The following is a 23,912-nucleotide window of genomic DNA, read 5'->3' as shown; positions in this document are numbered from 1 at the left end:
GAATTGATGCTTTTGAACTGTGGTGTTGGAGAAGACTCTTGAGAGTCCCTTAGACTGTAAGGAGATCCAACCAGTTCATCTTAAAGGAAATCAGTCCTGAATATTCATTGGAAGGACTGATGCTGAAGCTGAAACTCCAATGCTTTGGCCACCTGATGCAAAGAACTGACTCATTAGGAAAGACCCTAATGCTGGGAAAGATTGAAGGTGGGAGGAGAAGGCGATGACAGAGGATGAGATGGTTGGATGGCATCACCAACTCAATGGATATGAGTTTGAGTAAACTCCAGGAGTTGGTGATGGACAGGGAAGCCTGGCGTGCTGCAGCCCATGGTATCTCAAAGAGTCAGACACAACTGAGTGACTGAACTGAACTCCAGTATGAAGCTCATCTTAACTAACTGTATCTGAAGCATCCTTATTATTTTTATTTTGTAATAAGTCACATTGTGGAGTGCTAGGGGATGGAACATTACTATATGAATGTTGGTGGGGACACAATTTAACCCGTACTGAGACTATTCAGTAATTATCAACACTGAATAAAACAAAACGCTTTCACTCTTTTACTAAGGACAGTTCAGTCTTTAGTAAAATTTATGAATTTTATAAAATTTATAAATTTCTAATAAAAGATGTTTGTATCAGGGAGTATCATGGACTCTAAATTCTGAGCTCTTTTTGGATTGAAACTGGGTTCTCAGTGGGAGTTGTGGAGAGAGATATTAGTATGTTTGGAATGCTATGTAAGTCCTTTACATAACTTGAATTTAAAAAAATCTGTGACTTTTACCTTTAAAGCATTTAATGCTTTAGAGCATTTACTCTTAAAATATTTTACAAAGCTTTATTTGATTTTTTTTTTCTTTTGGAGACATGGATACATTTACTTTAATTTTGAAATAGGGGAAATTATATAGAAGCTAGGAATGCTGGGAATTGTGTGTGTGTTCCAAAGTATTTGGGGTTTGTATGCCTGTAGATTTCTTTTCTTAGAAACTTCAAACACTAATTGGAGCAATTTTTCCATTAACACTAAATCTCTGAGAGCTTAAAAGCATTGTTTTATTCTCAGGTAGGAGGAATTCCTTAAAGTTCCCAGGCTGGAAGTTACTCTGATTGCCGTCGAAAATGCTTCAGGGCAACTCAGCTGTTTTTGCCAAGATCTGACTGGGAGAGGCTGGTTAAATAAGAGTGATGGGTGATGGGGAAGAGATAAATCCATGAGATAGATCTTATTATTTCTTTTTTTTTCTTCTTTTTTAAAAATTTTACTTTATTTTACTTTACAATACTGTATTGGTTTTGCCATACATCAACATGAATCCTCCATGGGTGTACACGTGTTCCCAATCCTGAACCCCCCTCCCACTTCCCTCCTCATACCATCTCCATACCATCTCTCTGGGTCATCCCAGTGCACCAGCCCCAAACATCCTGTATCCTGCATCGAACCTAGACTGGCGATTTGTTTCTTATATGATATTATACATGTTTCAATGCCATTCTCCCAAATCATCCCACCCTCTCCCTCTCCCACAGAGTCCAAAGACTGTTCTATACATCTGTGTCTCTTTTGCTGTCTCACATACAGGGTTATCGTTACCATCTTTCTAAATTCCATATATATGTGTTAGTATACTGTATTGGTGTTTTTCTTTCTGGCTTACTTCACTCTGTATAATCGGCAAATGTATTCTTTTTAATGGCTGAGTAATACTCCATTGTGTATATGTACCACAGCTTTCTTATCCATTCATCTGCTGATGGACATCTAGGTTGCTTCCATGTCCTGGCTATTGTAAACAGTGCTGCGATGAACATTGGGGTACACATGTCTCTTTCAATTCTGGTTTCCTTGGTGTGTATGCCCAGCAGTGGGATTGCTGGGTCATAAGGCAGTTCTATTTCCAGTTTTTTAAGGAACCTCCACACTGTTCTCCATAGTGGCTGTACTAGTTTGCATTCCCACCAACAGTGTAGGAGGGTTCCCTTTTCTCCACACCCTCTCCAGCATTTATTGCTTGCTGACTTTTGGATCGCAGCCATTCTGACTGGTGTGAAATGGTACCTCATTGTGGTTTTGATTTGCATTTCTCTGATAATGAGTGGTGTTGAGCATCTTATCATGTGTTTGTTAGCCATCTGTATGTCTTCTTTGGAGAAATGTCTATTTAGTTCTTTGGCCCATTTTTTGATTGGGTCATTTATTTTTCTGGAATTGAGCTGCAGGAGTTGCTTGTATATTTTTGAGATTAGTTTTTTGTCAGTTGCTTCATTTGCTATTATTTTCTCCCATTCTGAAGGCTGTCTTTTCACCTTGCTTATACTTTCCTTTGTTGTGCAGAAGCTTTTAGTTTTAATTAGATCCCATTTATTTATTTTTGCTTTTATTTCCAGTATTCTGGGAGGTGGGTCATAGAGGATCCTGCTGTGATTTATGTTGCAGAGTGTTTTGCCTATGTTCTCCTCTAGGAGTTTTATAGTTTCTGGTCTTAGGTTTAGATCTTTAATCCATTTTCAGTTTATTTTTGTGTATGGTGTTAGAAAGTGTTCTAGTTTCATTCTTTTACAAGTGGTTGACCAGTTTTCCCAGCACCACTTGTTAAAGAGATTGTCTTTAATCCATTGTATATTCTTGGCTCCTTTGTTGAAGATAAAGTCTCCATAGATGTGTGGCTTTATCTCTGGGCTTTCTATTTTGTTCCATTGATCTATATTTCTGTCTTTGTGCCAGTACCATACTCTCTTGATGACTGTGGCTTTGTAGTAGAGCCTGAAGTCAGGCAGGTTGATTCCTCCAGTTCTATTCTTCTTTCTCAAGATTGCTTTGGCTATTCGAGGTTTTTTGTATTTCCATACAAATTGTGAAATTATTTGTTCTAGCTCTGTGAAGAATGCCGCTGGTAGCTTGATAGGGAATGCATTGAATCTGTAGATTGCTTTTGGTAGTGTACTCATTTTCACTATATTGATTCTTCCAATCCATGAACATGGTATATTTCTCCATCTATTAGTGTCCTCTTTGATTTCTTTCACCAGTGTCTTATAGTTTTCCATATATAGGTCTTTATTTTCTTAGGTAGATATATTCCTAAGTATTTTATTCTTTTCGTTGCAGTGGTGAATGGAATTGTTTCCTTAATTTCTTTTTCTACTTTCTCATTATTAGTGTATAGGAATGCAAGGGATTTCTGTGTGTTGATTTTATATCCTGCAACTTTACTGTATTCATTGATTAGCTCTAGTAATTTTCTGGTGGAGTCTTTAGGGTTTTCTATGTAGAGGATCATGTCATCTGCAAACAGTGAGAGTTTTACTTCTTTTCCAATTTGGATTCCTTTTATTTCCTTTTCAGCTCTGATTGCTATGGCCAAAACTTCCAAAACTATGTTGAATAGTAGTGGTGAAAGTGGGCACCCTTGTCTTGTTCCTGACTTTAGGGGAAATGCTTTCAATTTTTCACCATTGAGGATAATGTTTGCTGTGGGTTTGACATATACAGCTTTTATTATGTTGAGGTATGTTCCTTCTATTCCTGCTTTGTGGAGAGTTTTTATCATAAATGGATGTTGAATTTTGTCAAAGGCTTTCTCTGCATCTATTGAGATAATCATATGGTTTTTATTTTTCAATTTGTTAATGTGGTGAATTACATTGATTGATTTGCGGGTATTGAAGAATCCTTGCATCCCTGGGATAAAGCCCACTTGGTCATGGTGTATGATCTTTTTAATGTGTTGTTGGATTCTGATTGCTAGAATTTTGTTGAGGATTTTTGCATCTGTGTTCATCAGTGATATTGGCCTGTAGTTTTCTTTTTTTGTGGCGTCTTTGTCAGGTTTTGGTATTAGGGTGATGGTGGCCTGATAGAATGAGTTTGGAAGTTTACCTTCCTTTGCAGTTTTCTGGAAGAGTTTGAATAGGATAGATGTTAGCTCTTCTCTAAATTTTTGGTAGAATTCAGCTGTGAAGCCGTCTGGACCTGGGCTTTTGTTTGCTGGAAGATTTCTGATTACAGTTTCAATTTCCATGCTTGTGATGGGTCTGTTAAGATTTTCTATTTCTTCCTGATTCAGTTTTGGAAAGTTATACTTTTCTAAGAATTTGTCCATTTCTTCCACATTGTCCATTTTATTGGCATATAATTGCTGATAGTAGTCTCTTATGATCCTTTGTATTTCTGTGTTGTCTGTTGTGATCTCTTCATTTTCATTTCTAATTTTATTGATTTGATTTTTCTTTCTTTCTTTCTTGATGAGTCTGGCTAATGGTTTGTCAATTTTATTTATCCTTTCAAAGAACCAGCTTTTGGCTTTGTTGATTTTTGCTATGGTCTCTTTTGTTTCTTTTGCATTTATTTCTGCCCTAATTTTTAAGCCTTCGTTCCTTCTACTAAGATCTTGTTCTTTCATATTACCTTTTTCTTTTTAAATTAAGTAGAAGGTCCAGAGAATACATTATTTCATGAAGCAGTAGAGAGCAGAATTTGAAAAAGATATTGTACTACCTGGAATATTAATTTTTGAGGTTCACGGTGATAACTGTTTTGCTTTTTAGTTCATTATTTGTACTTCAGAGTCCTTTGTGGGAGTCACAGTGAAGCTCAGTTCTGTTGTTTCATACTCCCCAGGGGGTCTTTGCTCTTTTTAGGTGAACATGTTCTCTAGCGCCTGGATCAGGTGGTCATACTTATGCCTTGAAGTTTTCTCTGAAGTCACACTCTATGTTGGAATATCTCTCTGTGTGCCAGACATTTTCTCTCCTGTCATGAAAAGATTTTTCCTCTTCTAAGGAATTGTTCTGCAGTACTGGAAAAGTGTCATTCAATATTCCATCTGTCTTAAATGGACTTAATTTGTGTCTTTGATAACGTCACTCCTTTTTTCCCCCTTCTACCTTGTAACAGATATTAAGGTATTCTTTAATCATTCTTCTTTAAATTATTCACACCCTTTAGTAGTACCCCCCCCCCGACCTTGGGAATTGTGTATAAAAGTAGGTGTTGATTCACAACTACAAGTGAAATGTGTGGTTTCACAAATTTCCCCGGTGAAATTTGAATCCCTTCTCTCAGAGGGTAAGGAAAGACCAAAGAAAGAGGCAGACTATTCTGGATTCTTAAGTGGCAGTTTTAATAAGAAAAGAAACTTACACACTAGTCTTGTCTTGGGTAGCTGCAAGGTGAGTTGATCTTTGCATCCACCAACCAGAATCTTAAAAGAGTTTATGTGGAGGCCTTAATGGGACTCAGTACAGATGGTCTTAAAAATACATTCATCTCTCAAGGCTTTGTCCCTGAAATAGCTCCCAGTGTGGAAACAATGGTCTGAACAAACTTACATTGTAAGGAGAGAGGAGGAGGTGAGGAGCCTCCAGCTCAAGGTCCTCATCTCTTGGTGGCCTCCTCCAATGACAGGAAATCCTTTTGGTCTTTTTTTAAAGAGTGTATTTATAGAACCTTAATTTTTGTTAGTAGTTTAGTTAGGTATAAAATTCTGTACCTATCTTAGTTCATTGAAGATACTATTTTATTTTCAGTTTTGTCATTCCTTTTTAGGCAAGCTGTCTTTCCTTTTTGGTTATTTTAAGATGTATCTGTTTTGTCTTCCTGTTTCTGCAGGTCTTTATTTTCTAAGCTTGGATTTGATTTTGGTTTTCCTGCTTGGAACCTGGTTTGCCTCCCCAACCTGAGAACTTCAGTTTCTGTTCAATGCTGGACAATTCTTATCTTTCAGATATTTCTCCCTTTATTCTGTAGTGTCCTCTTCATAAAATCTTAAGTGTATTTTGGGTCTTTTCATTCTATTCTCCAAACCTCTTTATCTTGCTTTCATAGTTTTCTTTCTGTCTTTCTCCTTACTACATTCTGGATGATTTTCTCAAATCTTTTATACAGTTCTCTTCAACTCTTATTGACTCTTTTAAGTCATCCATTAACTTTTCAATTTCAATAACCATAGTTTGAAAAAAATTCCAGACGTTTCACTTGGCTCTCTTTCAGATCTGCCTGTTTTATGTTGTATGCTCTTCAATATTACAGTCTCTTTAATATTGTTGTATTATTTCTACCTCTTACAGTGGTGCAAATTCTTTCAACTATTTGGTCTGCTGACATTCTCTCATTGTGATCTGTTTCCTTGTGTGGTTGTTGTTGACTGTGAATTCATCCTTAGCAGGGAGCCTATTATACCCTGGACTGTGCATGTTTCTACAGAGAGGTTTTGCATTTGATTTTGTTGAGTTCCTAAAACTAGCCTTTAGGCTAACTTTCTCTGGCTTTGGGATCTTGCACCATGCAGTTAGTACAGCTCCTTATCTGTTACTTGCTTAGGGTTTCAGTTTATCCTCAGGAGATTTATTCCCCCAATTAGAGACCTGGATAGATGGTAAACTTTCTTGCCAATTTTCTAGATTAGTGTGAGGAATTTTTCCTGACCCTTGTTTCACTGATAGGACTTGACTTTTAATAGGGTACTCTATTTTAGTTCTTTGATCCAAAAAGACTGATATCATGAAAACTATACTCATATGGGCATTAAAATGTTAGCAGCCAAGCCATGTATCAGTATCTGACATCCTCTTTTGTTGCCATTGTGACAACTGAAGGTTACTTCTGGTTTGAGTTCTTTTTATTTTAAGTACTTGGGAGATTTCCCCTTTTTATTATTTAAAAGTTTGGCTCTTTATTAAAAAAGAATTGTATTTTTTATCTAGCATTTCTGTTTTGTAGGGGGAGTGTCTTCCTGTCAGCTTAGCCTGCCATGTTGTTGAAAGGTCTCTTCTCATATCTTCGTACTTTTCCTTCTATATGATTTTCCTGAGTCCAGATTTCTCCCATTAAGAAAGTTTTACTCATAGTAAAATATCTGCATGCTCAGTCGCTAAGTTGTGTCTGACTCTTTGCGACCCCATGGGCTGTAGCCCACTAGGCCTCTTTCTCCTTGGGATTTTCCAGACAAGAATACTGGAATGGGTTACCATTTCTTCCTCCAAGGGATCTTACTGACCCAGGGACTGAACCCATGTCTCCTGCATTGGCAGGCGGATTCTTTACCACTGAGCCACCAATGAAGCCCCAGTAAAATTTCTGCAAGTAAAACTCTAGGTCCAGATGCTTGCTCAGGAAAGCTTTACCAAGTATTCAAGGAAAAATAATCGCAATTCTACAAGACTACTTCTTGCCAAAAAAAAAAAAAGGCAACATTTTCCATGAGGCTCACATAACTCTTGTGCCTATATCTGATAAGGCTAATATAAGAAAGAAAAATTATAGGTCAACTTCCTTCAGAAATCTAGTTGCAAAAATTCCAAATGAATTTTAGTAAATCCATCCAGAAATTTGTTGACTATAAAGAGGGATATATGTAATGATCAGGTTCCTTTTATCCCATAGCTAACAAGATTAGTTTAACACTAGCAAATAGTAATTTATCATATTAGTAGTAAAAAGAGAAAATAATGTCATCTCAATAGATGTATTGAGATGTATCAGTAGATACATTTGATATAATTATATAATTATATTCATTATCAAATAAGGAAACAGACAATGCTCAGAAAACTAGGAATATACAATAACTCCTTTAATCCAAAAGAAAAAAAAACCTATTAAAAACCTCTTCAAAAATCACTAAAGTGATCATCCTGTTTGATGGTTAAATGAAAACTTTTACCATTGTAATTGCAATCAAGATTGCATAAAGGAGGTTTAACTCTAGTGTATCCATACCAATAACTCAGTTTTTATTTCCAGCATTATTTCATTGTGCCTTCTCTTTCTTTATGATCAGTTTACATCAGTTTGTCTATTTGAAGGAAATGGCCTCTGTTTTTTTGGTCATCTCAGTTTTTTGTTTTCTACTTTATTAATTTGTGGCCCTATTTTTGTTGTTTCTTAGCGTCCACTTTCCTTAGTTCTGTTCTCTTGTTCCTTTTTATCTTGTAAATTTATATGTTTATTTTTACCATTCTTATTCATAATGCAGAGATTTAAGGCTTGAAGAGAGGCAAAAAGCAAAGGAGAAAAGAAAGCTATAAGCATCTGAATGCAGAGTTCCAAAGAATAGCAAGAAGAGATAAGAAAGCCTTCTTCAGCGATCAATGCAAAGAAATAGAGGAAAACAATAGAATGGGAAAGACTAGAGATCTCTTCAAGAAAATTAGAGATACCAAGGGAACATTTCATGCAAAGATGGGCAAAATAAAGGACAGAAATGGTATGGACCTAACAGAAGCAGAAGATATTAAGAAGAGGTGGCAAGAATACACGGAAGAACTGTACAAAAAAAGATCTTCACGACCCAGATAATCATGATGATGTGATCACTCATCTAGAGCCAGACATCTTGGAATGTGAAGTCAAGTGGGCCTTAGAAAGCATCACTACGAACAAAGCTAGTGGAGGTGATGGAATTCCAGTGGAGCTCTTTCAAATCCTGAAAGATGATGCTGTGAAAGTGCTGCACTCAGTATGCCAGCAAATTTGGAAAACTCAGCAGTGGCCACAGGACTGGAAAAGGTCAGTTTTCATTTCAATCCCAAAGAAAGGCAATGCCAAAGAATGCTCAAACTACCACACAACTGCACTCATCTCACATGCTAGTAAAGTAATGCTCAAAATTCTCCAAGCCAGGCTTCAGCAATACGTGAACCATGAACTCCCTGATGTTCAAGCTGGTTTTAGAAAAGGCAGAGGTACCAGAGATCAAATTGCCAACATCCGCTGGATCATGGAAAAAATAAGAGAGTTCCAGAAAAACATCTATTTCTGCTTTATTGACTATGCCAAAGCCTTTGACTGTGTGGATCACAATAAACTGTGGAAAATTCTGAAAGAGATGGGAATACCAGACCACCTGACCTGCCTCTTGAGAATTCTGTATGCAGGTCAAGAAGCAATAGTTAGAACTGGACATGGAACAACAGACTGGTTCCAAATAGGAAAAGGAGTATGTCAAGGCTGTATATTGTCACCCTGCTTATTTAACTTATATGCAGAGTACATGATGAGAAATGCTGGACTGGAAGAAGCACAAGCTGGAATCAAGATTGCCGGGAGAAAAATCAATCACCTCAGATATGCAGATGACACCACCCTTATGGCAGAAAGTGAAGAAGAGCTAAAAAGCCTCTTGATGAAAGTGAAAGAGGAGAGTGAAAAAGTTGGCTTAAAGCTCAACATTCAGAAAACGAAGATCATGGCATCTGGTCCCATCACTTCATGGGAAATAGATGGGGAAACAGTAGAAACAGTGTCAGACTTTATTTTTTTGGGCTCCAAAATCACTACAGATGGTGACTGCAGCCATGAAATTAAAAGACGCTTACTCCTTGGAAGAAAAGTTATGACCAACCTAGGTAGTATATTCAAAAGCAGAGACATTACTTTGCCGACTAAGGTCCATCTAGTCAAGGCTATGGTTTTTCCTGTGGTCATGTATGGATGTGAGGGTTGGACTGTGAAGAAGGCTGAACGCCGAAGAATTGATGCGTTTGAACTGTGGTGTTGGAGAAGACTCTTGAGAGTCCCTTGGACTGCAAGGAGATCCAACCAGTCCATTCTGAAGGAGATCAGCCCTGGGATTTCTTTGGAAGGAATGATGCTAAAGCTGAAGCTCCAGTACTTTGGCCACCTCATGCAAAGAGTTGACTCATTGGAAAAGACTCTGATGCTGGTAGGGATTGGGGGCAGGAGGAGAAGGGGACGACAGAGGATGAGATGGCTGGATGGCGTCACTGACTCAATGGACGTGAGTCTGAGTGAACTCTGGGAGATGGTGATGGACAGGGAGGCCTGGCGTGCTGCGATTCATGGGGTCGCAAAGAGTCGGACATGACTGAGTGACTGAACTGAACTGAACTCTAATTCATACTTTTTCTTCTATTAAAAAATTAATACTACTTTTATGAAGAAACCAGTTTTATCAATTATTATTTTTTAAATATTCTGAGTCTGTTTGAAAAGTATCAATATTTTCTGCTTATTGAATGTGATTCTTCACGTATAGTTAGATAATCTTACAGATTATATTAATTAGAGAAGCAGTGTAACTGGTTTAGAACGTAGGTTCTGGGGTAGACTGTCTAGGTTTCAAGCTTGGCTCTCTGCTTACGATCTCTGTGAATTTGGGCATAATCTATATATCTTCAATTTCTTCATTTGTAAAATATAATAATAGTACCCTTCCACAGATTTATTTTCAGGGTTAAATTAATTAAAGTGTTTTTTAATAGTGCCTGGTGCATATTAAGTGCTGCAGAATATCTAAAATGCTGTTGTTCAAATCTGTACTTGTGATTATTTTTGCTTGCCCTATACATTTATAATAGAGATGTGTGGAAATCTCCTGTCTCATCTGTGTTTTTACTCTTTTACTTTGGTTGGTCTCTTTACTCTCTTTGTTGTAAACCTGTACTATTATATGCATATAAGTTATCATTTTTCTCTGGGGTTGGTGAGTTTCCAGGTGGATGGGAATGGAAATGAAGGGGCTCCCCATGAGTGGAACAGAGGAGAATCAAATTTCTTATCTCCTGTGAGGCTTCCTCAGAAAGCATGAATTCTTCTAGAAAATCAAATCCGTAAGCTGGACAGACAACGTTCACAAATGAAGGTTTGGCAGTGGAAGTCAGTAAGACAGTGTGAATGGTTGGGGAGGTGGAGCTGGAGAGATAATTTAAGCCTAGAGTTTTACTGGACATCGATGATGAAATTCTGGAGGAAGAGAGAGTTGTTAAAGGCTGTAGCCAGTTCAGTTGCTTATTCTTCTCCTTTGAATGTTTTCCAGAAAATGGAAGTCTCCTGTGCATACTTTTTCTTGCTTTATGTCTTTACTCCCACCTTTTCATAACCCCAGAGAGACACTATGTCAAAAAGGACACAGGTTTGAGTCAGAGGGACCTGGATTTGAAACTTCTCTCCTAGTCATGAGGCCTTGGACAACTTAGGTAACATATTTCTCTCTTAATTTTACCTTAGAAGGAAAAAGAGGGGGTGAGATTGATAGCCTCTGCAGTTGTTGTGAGAATTAAGTGAAATAATTGATGTAAAGCACTTAGACATAGCAGGTGATCAATAGACATGAAATCCTTCCCACTTTTCTTTCTCTGCCTTTTTCTCTGCCAATATTCTAAATCATGAAGTCAGTCAGTTTTAAACACACATGCACATTTGTTCCACTTGTTTTGCTCTAACTTCAAAATACAGCCTGGACCTGCCCATTTGTCTCAGTCGCCACTACTATCAACCATCACCATCATTTCTCTCAACTGTATAACAGCTTTCAACTTGGTCTCCATGCTGTTGGTTTTGCTTTCATCCATACAGGAGCCATGGTAATCTTTAAGAAATGGAAATAAATCATATTAGAAACCTTTCAACAGCTTCCTTCAGATTTTAAAGTTTGGGTTGGTGGAAAAGTTCTTGGGAGGTTTCCATAAGATGATACAAAAAAACCCAAACTAACTTTTTGGCCAACCCAATAATAAATTCCTTCTGGTTACTTATGTTTGCGACCTCATGGACGGTAGCCTGCCAGGCTCCCCTCTCCATGGAATTCTCCAGGCAAGGATACTGGAGTGGGTTGCCATTCCCTTCTCCAGGGGATCTTCTGGACCCAAGGATTGATCCCGGGTCTCCTGCATTGCAGGCAGATGCTTTACCGTCTGAGCCACCAGGAAAGCCCAGTTACCTATGAAGCCATATGTGATCTGAGTACCTCTCTGCATACTTCCCCTCCATCTTTAAAAAATATTTATTTATTTATTTATATCACTGCAACCAGTCTTATCCAAGGCAGGCATGGCTTGATAGTTGCCAGGAGCATATGGGATCTTAGTTCCCCAGCCAGGGATTGAACCTGCATAGCCCCCATTGCAAGGCAGGTTCTTAACCACTGGACCATCAGGGAAGTACTCCCTCCCTTTTCAGTTTCTTTCTTAGAAATGCTCTTCCATGCTCAGCCTGTTCTCCCTTCAAGACCTTTACACTTCCTATTCTTTCTGCCGAGAATATGTTCAGTTCTCAAATGCTAAAACTTCAGAGAGGTTGTTACTGATGACATAATCTGAAGTTTGGGGCTTCCCTGGTGGCTCAGTTGGTAAAGAACCTGCCTGCAGTGCAGAAGACCTGGGTTCAGTCCCTGGTTTGGGAATGTTCCCTGCAGAAGGAAATGGCAACCCACTCCAGTATTCTTGCTGCCTGGGAAATCCCATGGACAGAGGACAGAGTAGCCTGGCGGGCTACAGTCCACGGGGTCACGTGAATTGGACACAACTTAGCCACTAAACCACTACCATCTGCAGGTGCTTCCTCTCATCTGAAGTTGCTCTCCATCAGATAACCCTATTTCAATCTATTAAAAAATAATAGTCATTGTCTAAACTTGTTTATGGTTTCCTGGGTGGCGTCGTGGTAAAGAATCCGCCAGTCAAGCAGGAGAAGTGGGTTTGATCCCTGGGTTGGGAAGATCCCCTGGAGGAGGGTGTGGCAACCCACTCCAGTATTCTTGCCTGAAAAATCCCATGGACAGAGAAGCCTGGCAGGTTATAGTCCATAGGGTTGCAAAAGAATCAGACACGACTTAGTGACTAAATAACAGCAACAACAAACTTACTTTATATATATATATATATATATATATCATTTTCTTCTTTGAAAGTTTGAATTTCATCTGTCTTGATTGTGGTTGTGTTTCTTGACTCTAAATCTTTTCAGGTATGTGGTAAAATGCCAGAATAAATTCAGTTAATGAATAAATGAATGAATAATATTGTTTTCTTCAGGAAGCCTTTTCAGAGTATTCCCACTGAAGGTAATTTTTTTTGTTGGAGTCTTTATTATATTTCATTTACATTTCTATCTTTATCACAAAACCTGTATTTTGGCTATTTATGGATATTATCCTGTATATTCTGCTAGACCATAGGATACTAGAGGGCAAACTTAGAGGGTAATATTGGTTGAATTGATGAATCAATTACAACAAGAAAATCATCTTTATTTTAAATGTTGATAGAAGAGTCAGTGCTGAAAATGGCTGTAGCCTAGCTCACTATCCAGAGAAGGCAATGGCAACCCACTCCAGTACTCTTGCCTGGAAAATCCCATGGATGGAGGAGCCTGGTGGGCTGCCGTCTATGGGGTCGCACAGAGTCGGACACGACTGAAGCAACTTAGCAGCAGCAGCAGCTAGCTCAATATCACTTCTCAATATTCCTTGACAGTTGTGACATTTGAACTGTAACTAGGATTGTTGGAACATAGTTCACCCTTGAACAAGTGTGTGGGTTATTATATGGGTTAATCCATATATAATTTACAGTTAGCCTTGCCCCCCCCCCATATTTGTATTTCCTCTTCATCCCTGGATTCAGCCAACCATGGGCAGTGTAGTACTACAGTATTTACTATTGAAAAATATCAATGTACGAGTTTAGTTCAGTTCAGTTGCTCAGTCGTGTCCGACTCTTTGCGACCCTATGAATCGCAGCACGCCAGGCCTCCCTGTCCATCACCAACTCCCGGAGTTTACTCAAATTCATGTCCATTGAGTCCGTGATGCCATCCAGCCATCTAATCCTCTGTTGTCCCCTTCTCCTCCTGCCCAGAATCCCTCCCAGCATGAGTCTTTTCCAATGAGTCAACTCTTCGCATGAGGCGGCCAAAGTATTGGAGTTTCAGCATTAGCATCAGTCCTTCCAATAAACACCCGGGATTGATCTCTTTTAGAATGGACTGGTTGGATCTCCCTGCAGTCCAAGGGACTCTCAAGAGTCTTCTCCAACACCACAGTTCTAAAGCATCAATTCTTCTGTGCTTAGCTTTCTTCACAGTCCAACTCTCACATCCATACATGACTACTGGAAAAACCATAGCCTTGACTAGATGGACCTTTGTTGGCAAAGTAATGTCTCTGCTTTTGAATATGCTGTCTAGGTTGATCATAACTTTTCTTCCAAGGAGTAAGCGTCTTTTAATTTCATGGCTGCAGTCATCATCTGCAGTGATTTTTGGAGCCCATCTATTTCCCATGAAGTGATGGGACCAGATGCCATGATCTTCGTTTTCTGAATGTTGAGCTTTAAGCCAACTTTTTCACTCTCCTCTTTCATGTTCATCAAGAGGATCTTTAGTTCCTCTTCACCTTCTGCCATAAGGGTGGTGTCATCTGCATATCTGAGATTATTGATATTTCTCCCGGCAATCTTGTTTCCAGCTTGTGCTTCTTCCAGCCCAGCGTTTCTCATGATGTACTCTGCATAGAAGTTAAAGAAGCAGGGTGACAATATACAGCCTTGACGTACTCCTTTTCTTATTTGGAACCAGTCTATTGTTCCATGTCCAGTTCTAACTGTTGCTTCCTGACCTGCATACAGGTTTCTCAAGAGGCAGGTCAGGTGGTCTGGTATTCCCATCTCTTTCAGAATTTTCCACAGTTTATTGTGATCCACACAGTCAAAGGCTTGGGCATAGTCTATAAAGCGGAAATATGCTTTTCTGGAACTCTCTTGCTTTTTCGATGATCCAGTAGATGTTGACAATTTGATCTCTGGTTCCTCTGGCTTTTCTAAAACCAGCTTGAACATCAGGAAGTTCACGGTTCATGTATTGCTGTAGCCTGGCTTGGAGAATTTTGAGCATTACTTTACTAGCGTGTGAGATGAGTCTAATTGTGTGGTAGTTTGAGCATTCTTTGGCATTGCCTTTCTTTGGGATTGGAATTAAAACGGACCTTTTCCAGTCCTGTGGCCACTGCTGAGTTTTAATGTACAAGTGGACCTGTGCAATTCAAACCAGCATTGTTCAAGGATCAACTATATACATTGTCTGAAGGGTAAAGTGTTAAGTTGCTCAATTGTGTCTGACTCTTTGTGACCCCATGGACTGTAGGCCGCCAAGCTCCTCTGTCATGGGATTCTCCAGGCAAGAATACTGGAGTGGGTTGCCATTGACTTCTCCAGGGGATCTTCCCGACCCAGGGATCAAATCTGGGTCTCCCACATAGCAGGCAGATTCTTTACTGTCTGAGCCACCAGGGAAGCTCTGATTATGCCCCTGTCTTTTCTCAGCCCCATTAGATTTGTACAGTTCATTCATTCTTTATTCATTTATACACAGCACTTCAAGTAAACAGCCAGTTGATGGCTTTATTTCCTTTTATGCTTTTAATTTTATAGCTGTTTTGCTTTTGAAGTCAATGGGTTTCCATAGTTGATAACATAATTTAAAAAAACCAAACTTTTCCATTGTCTTCCTTCTCTTCCCCATTTTCTTTTTCTCCTCTTCCTGTTACTTCCCCCTCACTTATTCTTTTTCTTTTTCCTGCCTTTGTCCTCTTACTCCTCCTTTCTAAAAAATTAATTTTTGATGCAATAGTTAGAGAAAAAACAATTGTTAGGCATCCTCATATTTTTAAAAGATTTAAAAAATGTGGACCATTTTTAAAGTCTTTAATTTATTGCAATATTTTTATGTTTTTTGGCCATGGGGCCTGTGGGATCTTGGCTCCCCAACCAACGATTGAACCCATACCCCTGCATTGGAAGGCAGAGTCAACCCCTGTACCCCCAGGGAAGTCCCTTCTCATGTCCTGTATTTTAAAAAGTAGTTGTTATATCTACCATCATGTAGATAAAGATCAGTGAGGTTAATGAGCTTGATCAAGACCTCCTCAGGTGGTGGAGGGGGAGTTCAAATCCAGATGGGCCTCCTTCCAAAGTCATAACTGTAGACTAACCCAGCAATGCTCCTTGAAACTGTGTTAATAGAGGACAGAAACATGCCTGAACCTAAATTACATTAGAAGAAAAATGTGTACATTTAAGCAAAACTTGAGTGGGGTCTGTTTTTTTGTACTGTCTGTGATTATAAACATTTGAGAGTATTGTCCTTTACCCTTATTGCCCTCTTGCCATATGAACACATTTTCACTGTTTTAACATACATAGCAGTAATGTGAGTTCACGGTACAGATGAGAATTGTGGAGGGAGAGGGTCTTTGGCTGTTGAACTTTGATTCCCTTTTTACCTTTCTGGGGATGTTCCTTGAATATTAACACTAGAACATTATAATGAGTTGGTTATTCTGTTAGACTCTATCCTGACCTAAACATTAGGGCTATACAGAGAGAAAGTCCTTTGGGATCTGTATTTAGAAAGATTTAATGGAAATGAAATACTGCAAAATAGATGATTTTAGCAGCTATTCTTCAAGATCATGATGGCTCCTTGTCCTTTGGTGAAGAGCAAAGTTGGAAGCTGCTTTAATTTCAAACACTTAAGTATTATTTTAACCTAAATTGAAATCCACTAATTTATGAACTTAAGGCATAGAACATGATTCATCTTTACAGCTCTATTCTTTAATACATCACAGTGTAATAGGAATTCAATACATATTTTTGAATGAACAGATGAAATAACATTGTTTTAGTACCCTTGATGTGGACTTGTATATAACCTTATATTATCATCCCATGATTTTGTTAGTATGAAATGTTTTCTGTTACATGTTTGGACAATGGGATGGTGTTATGGATATGGAATATTCTTAAACATTACAACTAATGAAATACAGAAGAGTATACTGATACTGAAATGTATTGAGTCATTATTAATACCAATTGTCATTGTTCTGTAATAATAAGAAAATAACAAATATAATTCTAATTGACATTCAGAACAGATAATTCCTTTCTTTACAGCCACCTAATTAATGAGCAAAGTTATAGTTTGAGGTGTTACAGTGTCAGTTTCCTCAATTACTAGTTGGGGATAAGATAGAAGTTAAATGGGAGGAAATGCTTATCCAGGTGGTGACCCAGAGCAGGGTATTTCTAATGCGCAGCTAGGGTACCACGTCCTGTAAGTAATTTAAGAAACAAGCCAAGTCCAAACACTCAGCAAGTAGTTTAGTCCAGATTCTAAAATATCAGGTTTAGAGTATTCTAACAGCTGACTCAAATCCAAAAGCCTCAAAGTAACACACAGTGGAACTGGTGTGAGAGCAGCTGAACGCGTGTTGTTGTGAGTCCGGGACGTGGACTTGTAGGGACACAGTGACAGCTTCCGAAAAGCAACTTTGAACTCATGTCTTGGAGGCAGAGTCATTGATAGTAATTCACTTCTTCACTGATTCATTAAATGCTTACTGAGTGCAATTCTATGCCTTATATCTCCAAGGCATGTGCCTTGGTGCTTGGAATGAGTCAGATAAAGTCTTTTATCTTCACAGAGCTTATAATGTTTGGAAGATCATGTTATAAGAATAAGAATTGTGATAACAATACACATCATGTAATAGGATATGGGAAATCCAGATTTTGTGGCAATAAGTAAGTAAAGTCGCTCAGTCGTGTCCGAATCTTTGCGAGCCCATGGACTGTAGCCTACCAGACTCCTCCCTCCATGGTATTCTCCAGGCAAGAGTGCTGGAGTGGGTTGCCATTTCCTTCTCCAGGGGATCTTCCCAACCCAGGGATTGAACCCGGGTCTCCTGCATTCTAGGCAGACACTTTAACCTCTGAGCCACCAGGGAAGCCTCTTTGTGACCCCATTGTGGCAATGATAGTATCTAATTCTTATTGAATAGGTACTGCATATCTGATACTGTTATTGCTTTACATGCTTTAACAGATTTAATCCTCATAAAAATGACAAAATAACAATATTGTTTATATTTTGTGTTTTTGTCAAAGTAGAGGCCCAGCAGGGTGACATTTTCCTACCCTGGGCCTCATAACTAGTAAATGGTAGATCTGAGATTTGAAATCCAAGATTCATCTCCAGAATCCAAGTACCTAGTCAATATATTCTCGCAACTCCCTGTGGCCTATTGGTTTCTCCAGTTCTCAGTAGAAGGTGATGGGACTGGGACAAAGAACCAGGAAACATTCTCCCAAGCAGGGGAATGACAGTTATCTGGGTGAAGAGTTGGAGGTGGAGTTGGGGCAAAAGGCGGATGGCATAGGGCAGAGGGGAGGAAGGAGGGAGAAAGCATGTTTAAGACTCAAAGGCAAAAAGGAAATGGTGACATTGGAGAGCAGTCAGTCAAGTTGGCAATAGACCTGTTTTTGTTGGCTGATGTGTAAGCTTCAACGTGAAGCTACTAGGGTCACAGGGAGAGTCTTTTGACTGTAGACATGTAAAGACTAAAGAAGAGCATGGCCAGGAGAATAAGATGGGCAAGTGGAGTCTTAGGAGAGAGATACTTGACCATTAACAAGATCGTAAGTCTTAACATAATTAATCTCAAAAATGTTGTATTTAAGTCTTAGCATGAGAGAATTGTGATAAATGTGAAGACATGTCTTAAAACAATATTCACCTTTAAAATTGACTGTATACAGAATAATTTCCTGGCCTGCTAACCTATTTTAACAGGCTCACAGCAGCCACTTCAGTTTTACCAGTTGTAAGGAACCAGAAGGACTAGTGGTAAAGAACTGGCCTGCCAATGCAGGAGGCATAACAGATGTGGGTTCAGTCCCTGGGTTGGGAAGATCCTGGGTTGGAGGAGGAAATGGCAACCTACTCCAGTGTTCTTGCCTGGAGAATCTCATGGACAGAGGAGCCTGGCCTGCTACAGTCCACAAGGTCACAAAGAGTTGGACACAACTGAAGCAACAACTGGGAACCAGAAGGACTTCCATATAGAACATTCTGTGTGGCTTGTACTCTAGGAAAAAAAGAGGGGAAGAGTATTTTAGAAAATGATTTCTTTTGGCCAGAGAAAGACTTCTCTACCCTGCATTTCAATTCTGTCTGGGAAGGAATAACTGGCATTATTTTTTTTTGAAGGAGTTTTCCTTGAAAAGTTTTATGTGTCTCTGCCCTTTAAAAAAGTGCAATAATTTGTTTTAATAAAATTCTGGTTTCATCAGGAAAAGATCTGCAGATGTTACGTAGGTCTTTCATTTATAGATGCTTGAGATACGTGGTGTTTTTGAGTGTATATATTCTGGATACTTGTATTAAGTGGCTCATATTTTGCTTGGACACAGGTTATTAAAATGATTGAAGCCTGTGCTTGTATTTTTTTTTTTTTTAGTTCCTATAGTCATGGTTCCTAGTAAATATTAAATAAGAAAACTGGAGAAACTAGAAATTGTATCAGTCTGTTAATAGCTAATCAGAGGAGAAGCAAATTTTACTATTCCTGGTGATGAAGTCAGGCAGAGGCTAACAGGACAGGACCGATGGAGTTAAGCAGAATCAACCGGAACATTTAACACTAGTCCATTTTAATACTAGTTCTGATAACAAGTATCAACAGTAACTTAAAGGAAAAAACTCCGAGAACCTGAATTGAAAGCTTTTAGGGTAGAAGAGATTTAGGTGTTGGTTCAGACCACAAGATCCCTCTTGTTTTAACTAGGAATGTTTATGCAAAACTTTTTAAAAGACTTCTATAGAGATTTTTGTTTTTCCTCTAATGTTATTGGCCTCCTCCTTCTTGTCTTCCTCGAATGATGGGCGTTTCTTCCTTGGTTAACTTATCTATCCTTTTTTTTATGCTTAAACCATTATGGCTGAAGGAGTAAGGAACAGGGCTGGGGGCATGAGAAGACGTGAAGGTGCTCTCGGGAAGTTATGTAGAAGAGGGTAGCGTTGAGTCCAGAGGTACCGAGGCGCATAAATCCACCAATGCTGGTAAATTGATCATGTCTGGAACGATTCCATTTTTTGCAACAAAATGTGAGGGAGAGCCGATACCAGAAGTGGTATCAGAAACCTGAGAACTAGTCCCAAGCCCCTTAGAAACAGGACTACCACAGAAAAGAATTTAGGCCTGAGGGAAAATTCCAAGGGTGAAGTGTGGGGTCAAGAGTTGGCTGGAATTACAGAGATACAAAGGCACATTCCCGAAATGAGGCTTAGTTGCTAAAAGGGTTTACTTGATGGAAGATGAGAAAGATCTAGCTGAAGGTAGAGATGCTGAAAAGATTTTGTCTAAAGTGATATCCTTTGCTGGTGCTTTCTCCTTCCCTGGCTGAAATCTGCCTCTGTGTTAACTAACTTTTGGAACAAGCTGATGGTGGCTCTTTGAGAAACTTTGTAGTTTGTGTTCCTAAATGCATAGTGATAATAAAGAGCAATATCTCATTTTAAGGCAGACTCTGTCTTACATTATATTTTGTAGAAGAAAAGGAAAGGAACTTACAGTTCGTAAAAGTACTCTGCCAAATTCTCACATGCATTATCTCATGTGATTCTTATAATTTTGGCTTGATGTAAGTTCTTTGTATCCCCATTCTACAGATGAGAAAGGTAAGGCCCTGAGAGATTATATAATTCACCTTGTCACCCACACCATGCATATTCTTTGCTGTCCAGTTACTCATGCTCTAAGTTTTATGTGTTATAATATTTGTAACCGTCCTATTTTATACTTAAATGTTCAAATGATATGACAGTTTCACACAGCTGAGGCATACCCAAACAGAAATGTTTATGCAGCTTGTTTATTCAGGTCAGGAAGAGAAAATGTATTTTAGAACCCAGGAACTAGATGTTACCCCTGTGGGGAGGGGTGTCCAAGAAGAAAGGTCCAGCAAGTTTCCTGAATGGAAAGCAAATGTATGTCAAGAATAGCTTGCAATTCTCAACTTCTTAAATCAGCTGGTGGAATTCAATAAAATGAATTCAAGAAAGAGAAGTATATGCCAGCATATATACTGTACTTATGTACAAATAATGTATTAGTGGACATTATGAGATGGGAAACCTACATTTTCTGCTTTGCATGGTAAATTGGAGAATGAGGGAGAAAAAAGTATATGTGTTTATCTTCAGTTCAGTTCAGTTGCTCAGTCATGTCTGACTCTTTGCGACCTCATGGACTGCAGCACGCCAGGCCTCCCTGTCCATCACCAACTCTCAGAGTTTACCCAAACTCATGTCCATTGAGTTGGTGATGCCATCCAACCATCTCATCCTCTGTTGTCCCCTTCTTCTGCCCTCAATCTTTCCCAACATCGGGGTCTTTTCCAATGAGTCAGCTCTTCACATCAGGTGGGCAAAGTATTGGAGTTTCAGCTTCAGCATCAGTCCTTCCAATGAACACCTAGGACTGATCTCCTTTAGCATGGACTGGTTGGATCTCCTTGCAGTCCAAGGGACTCTTAAGAGTCTTCGCCAACACCACAGTTCAAAAGCATCAATTCTTCTGCACTTAGCTTTGTTTACAGTCCAATTCTCACATCCGTACATGACTACTGGAAAAACCATAGCCATGACTAGACAGACCTTTGTTGACAAAGTAATGTCTCTGATTTTGAATATGCTGTCTAGGTTGGTCATAACTTTCTTTCCAAGGTGTAAATGTCTTTTAATTTCATGGATGGACATGAGTCTGAGTGAACTCCGGGAGTTGGTGATGGACAGGGAGGCCTGACGTGCTGCGAGTCATGGGGTCGCAAAGAATTGGACACGACTGAGTGACTGGACTGAACTGAACTGGACTGAGTCACCATCTGCAGTGATTTTGGAGCCCAAATGTGTAATAAACTCAAAGATGGCGGATCCATAACTGGCATTTCTGTAAGAAGTTAGGGGTCTGTGGTTGATATTTCAAGATGGTGTGTTTAAAGCAACTATCACACTTTGCATAGAAGTTTTGTCTGATGCCATTTCCAGAAAGAGTTGGAAATATTGTTTTCATACTTATTAATATTTATTGTGCTCTTCATGTTAGTATTATGGATTTTCTTTTGAACATCACTTTCTTAGGCAGTCTCTATAAATTATCACTTTTACTGTGCTTCCTGACTGATGGATTCAATAGTAATATCAAAGCCAGTGATGTACATATATACATTGTAGAACCTTTCCCCTGGGACAGGATCAGTTTCTTCCTGTTTCCACTCTGGAAGGTCCTGCTATACTTATTGCTGACAACCTCCAGTGATCTTAACATGTGTGAAACACATGACATGAGCACTCAGATATATTTGAACAGGTTCTGTATAAAAAGAGAAGTCCTGGGATATGAGGGAATTTAATCGCAGCATTTTGTTTTAATGAGAACACATTGAGCAACAACACTAAATGTCTTTAAGCCTGTAATTATGTTTAGACATGTCAGTCATGGTGTCTGCCTCATTTCCAGCCCTTTCTTTGGCGTCTTCCCCGTTGGGAGTCACTGTTAAGAGCCGCCCGGTGCAGCCTCATTTTGTTCTACCCACCCTCTCACCCTACTGCACCGTGGCTAACAGGACCAGGGAGGGTGACCTGGTCCCAGGGCACTGAATTCACGGATTGTGATGTGACATGGCAGCAAATGAGAATTTGACTAGTCAGGTTCCCTCTTGGGAATTTAAACTGGGAAAAATGGACAGCATTAAGTATATAATTAAGTACATAGAGTGTGTTAGTCTCTCAGTTATGTTCAACTCTTTGTGACCCCAGGGACTGAAACCAGCCAGGCTTCTCTCTCCATGGGATTCTCCAAGGAAGAATACTGGAGTGGTTTACCACTCCTTTTTCAAGGGGATCTTCTCAACCCAGGGATTGAACCAGGGTCATGAGCATTGCATTGAAAAAGTTGGCTTAAAACTCAACATTCAGAAAATTAAGATCATGGCATCTGGTCCTATCACTTCATGGCAAATAGTAGGGGAAACAATGGAAACAGTGATAGACTTTATTTTGGGGGGCTCCAAAATCACTGCAGATGGTGACTGCAGCCGTGAAATTAAAAGGCACTTGTTCCTTGGGAGAAAAGCGACGACCAACCTAGACAGCATGTTGAAAAGCAGAGACATTACTTTGCCAACAAAGGTCTGTTTAGTCAAAGCTTTGGTTTTTCCAGTGGTCATATATGGATGTGAGAGTTGGGCTACAAAGAAAGCTGAGCACTGAAGAGTTGATGCTTTTGAAGAAGGTGTTGGAGAAGACTCTTAAGAGTACCTTGGACTGCAAGGAGATCCAACCAGTCCTGAATATTGATTGGAAGGACTGATGTTGAAGCTGAAACTCCAATACTTTGGCCACCTGATGCAAAGAACTGACTCATTGGACAAGACCTTGATGCTGGGAAAGATTGAAGGCGGGAGGAGAAGGGAATGCCAGAGGATGAGATGGTTGGATGGCATCACCGACTCAATGGACATGAGTTTGAGTAAGCTCCAGGAGTTGGTGATGGACAGGGAAGCCTGGCGTCCTGTAGTTCATGGGGTTGCAAAGAGTTGGACACAACTGAGTGGCTCAAGTGAACTGAACTCCAGCATTGCAGGCAGATAACTTTACTGTCTAAGCCACCAGAGAAGCCCTGAGTATACCGTAGTCATTAATAAACTCAAAAGATTGGAAATAGAGAAGCTGCTGCTGCTAAGTCACTTAAGTCGTGTCCGACTCTGTGCGACCCCATAGATGGCATCCCACCGGGCTCCCCCATCCCTGGGATTCTCCAGGCAAGAACACTGGGGTGGGTTGCCATTTCCTTCTCCACTGCATGAAAGTGAAAATTGAAAGTGAAGTCGCTCAGTCGTGCCCGACTCTTAGCGACCCCATGGACTGTAGCCTACCAGGCTCCTCCATCCATGGATTTTTCAGGCAAGAGTACTGGAGTCGGGTGCCATTGCCTTCTCCCAATAGAGAAGCTATCGACAGTCATATATGACATCATGTCCCTCCTGATACAATGTGTTAAGAAAGATGCAATATCATTTCAGTGGTATTCTTGCCAGAAGTGTGTAACTACAATCTAATCAGGAGAAAATACTAGATAAATCCAAATGGAGGGACATTGTACAAAACAGCTGACCAAGACTCTTCAAAAATGTGCAAGTCATGAAAGATTAGGAAACATTGAGGAGTGGTTATTGTCATTATATAAGATGTTACGAAGGCAAGCAGTTTAGGGGGTGTGCAGGAACTCTGTGCCATTCTTGCAACATTGATGCAAGCC

At 39.5% G+C, this 23,912-nt stretch overlaps 1 protein-coding gene and 1 non-coding gene across 2 annotated transcripts in view; one reads left to right on the top strand and one right to left on the bottom strand.

Moving 5' to 3' along the window:
• HMCN1 (hemicentin 1) overlaps window positions 1-23,912 on the top strand; it is a 551,984-nt gene that overhangs the window by 16,856 nt on the left and 511,216 nt on the right. The gene's annotated exons all lie outside the window — the stretch shown is intronic.
• Window positions 17,469-17,540, bottom strand: TRNAS-AGA. The gene has a single exon. It is a non-coding gene; the product is annotated as a tRNA-Ser (tRNA).

This window comes from Oryx dammah, unplaced genomic scaffold, assembly GCF_014754425.2.
Source record: "Oryx dammah isolate SB20612 unplaced genomic scaffold, SCBI_Odam_1.1 HiC_scaffold_21, whole genome shotgun sequence".
Lineage (NCBI taxonomy): Eukaryota > Metazoa > Chordata > Mammalia > Artiodactyla > Bovidae > Oryx > Oryx dammah.
Note: the sequence above shows the minus strand (reverse complement) of the source record. Positions and strands in the feature narration are given on the sequence as shown.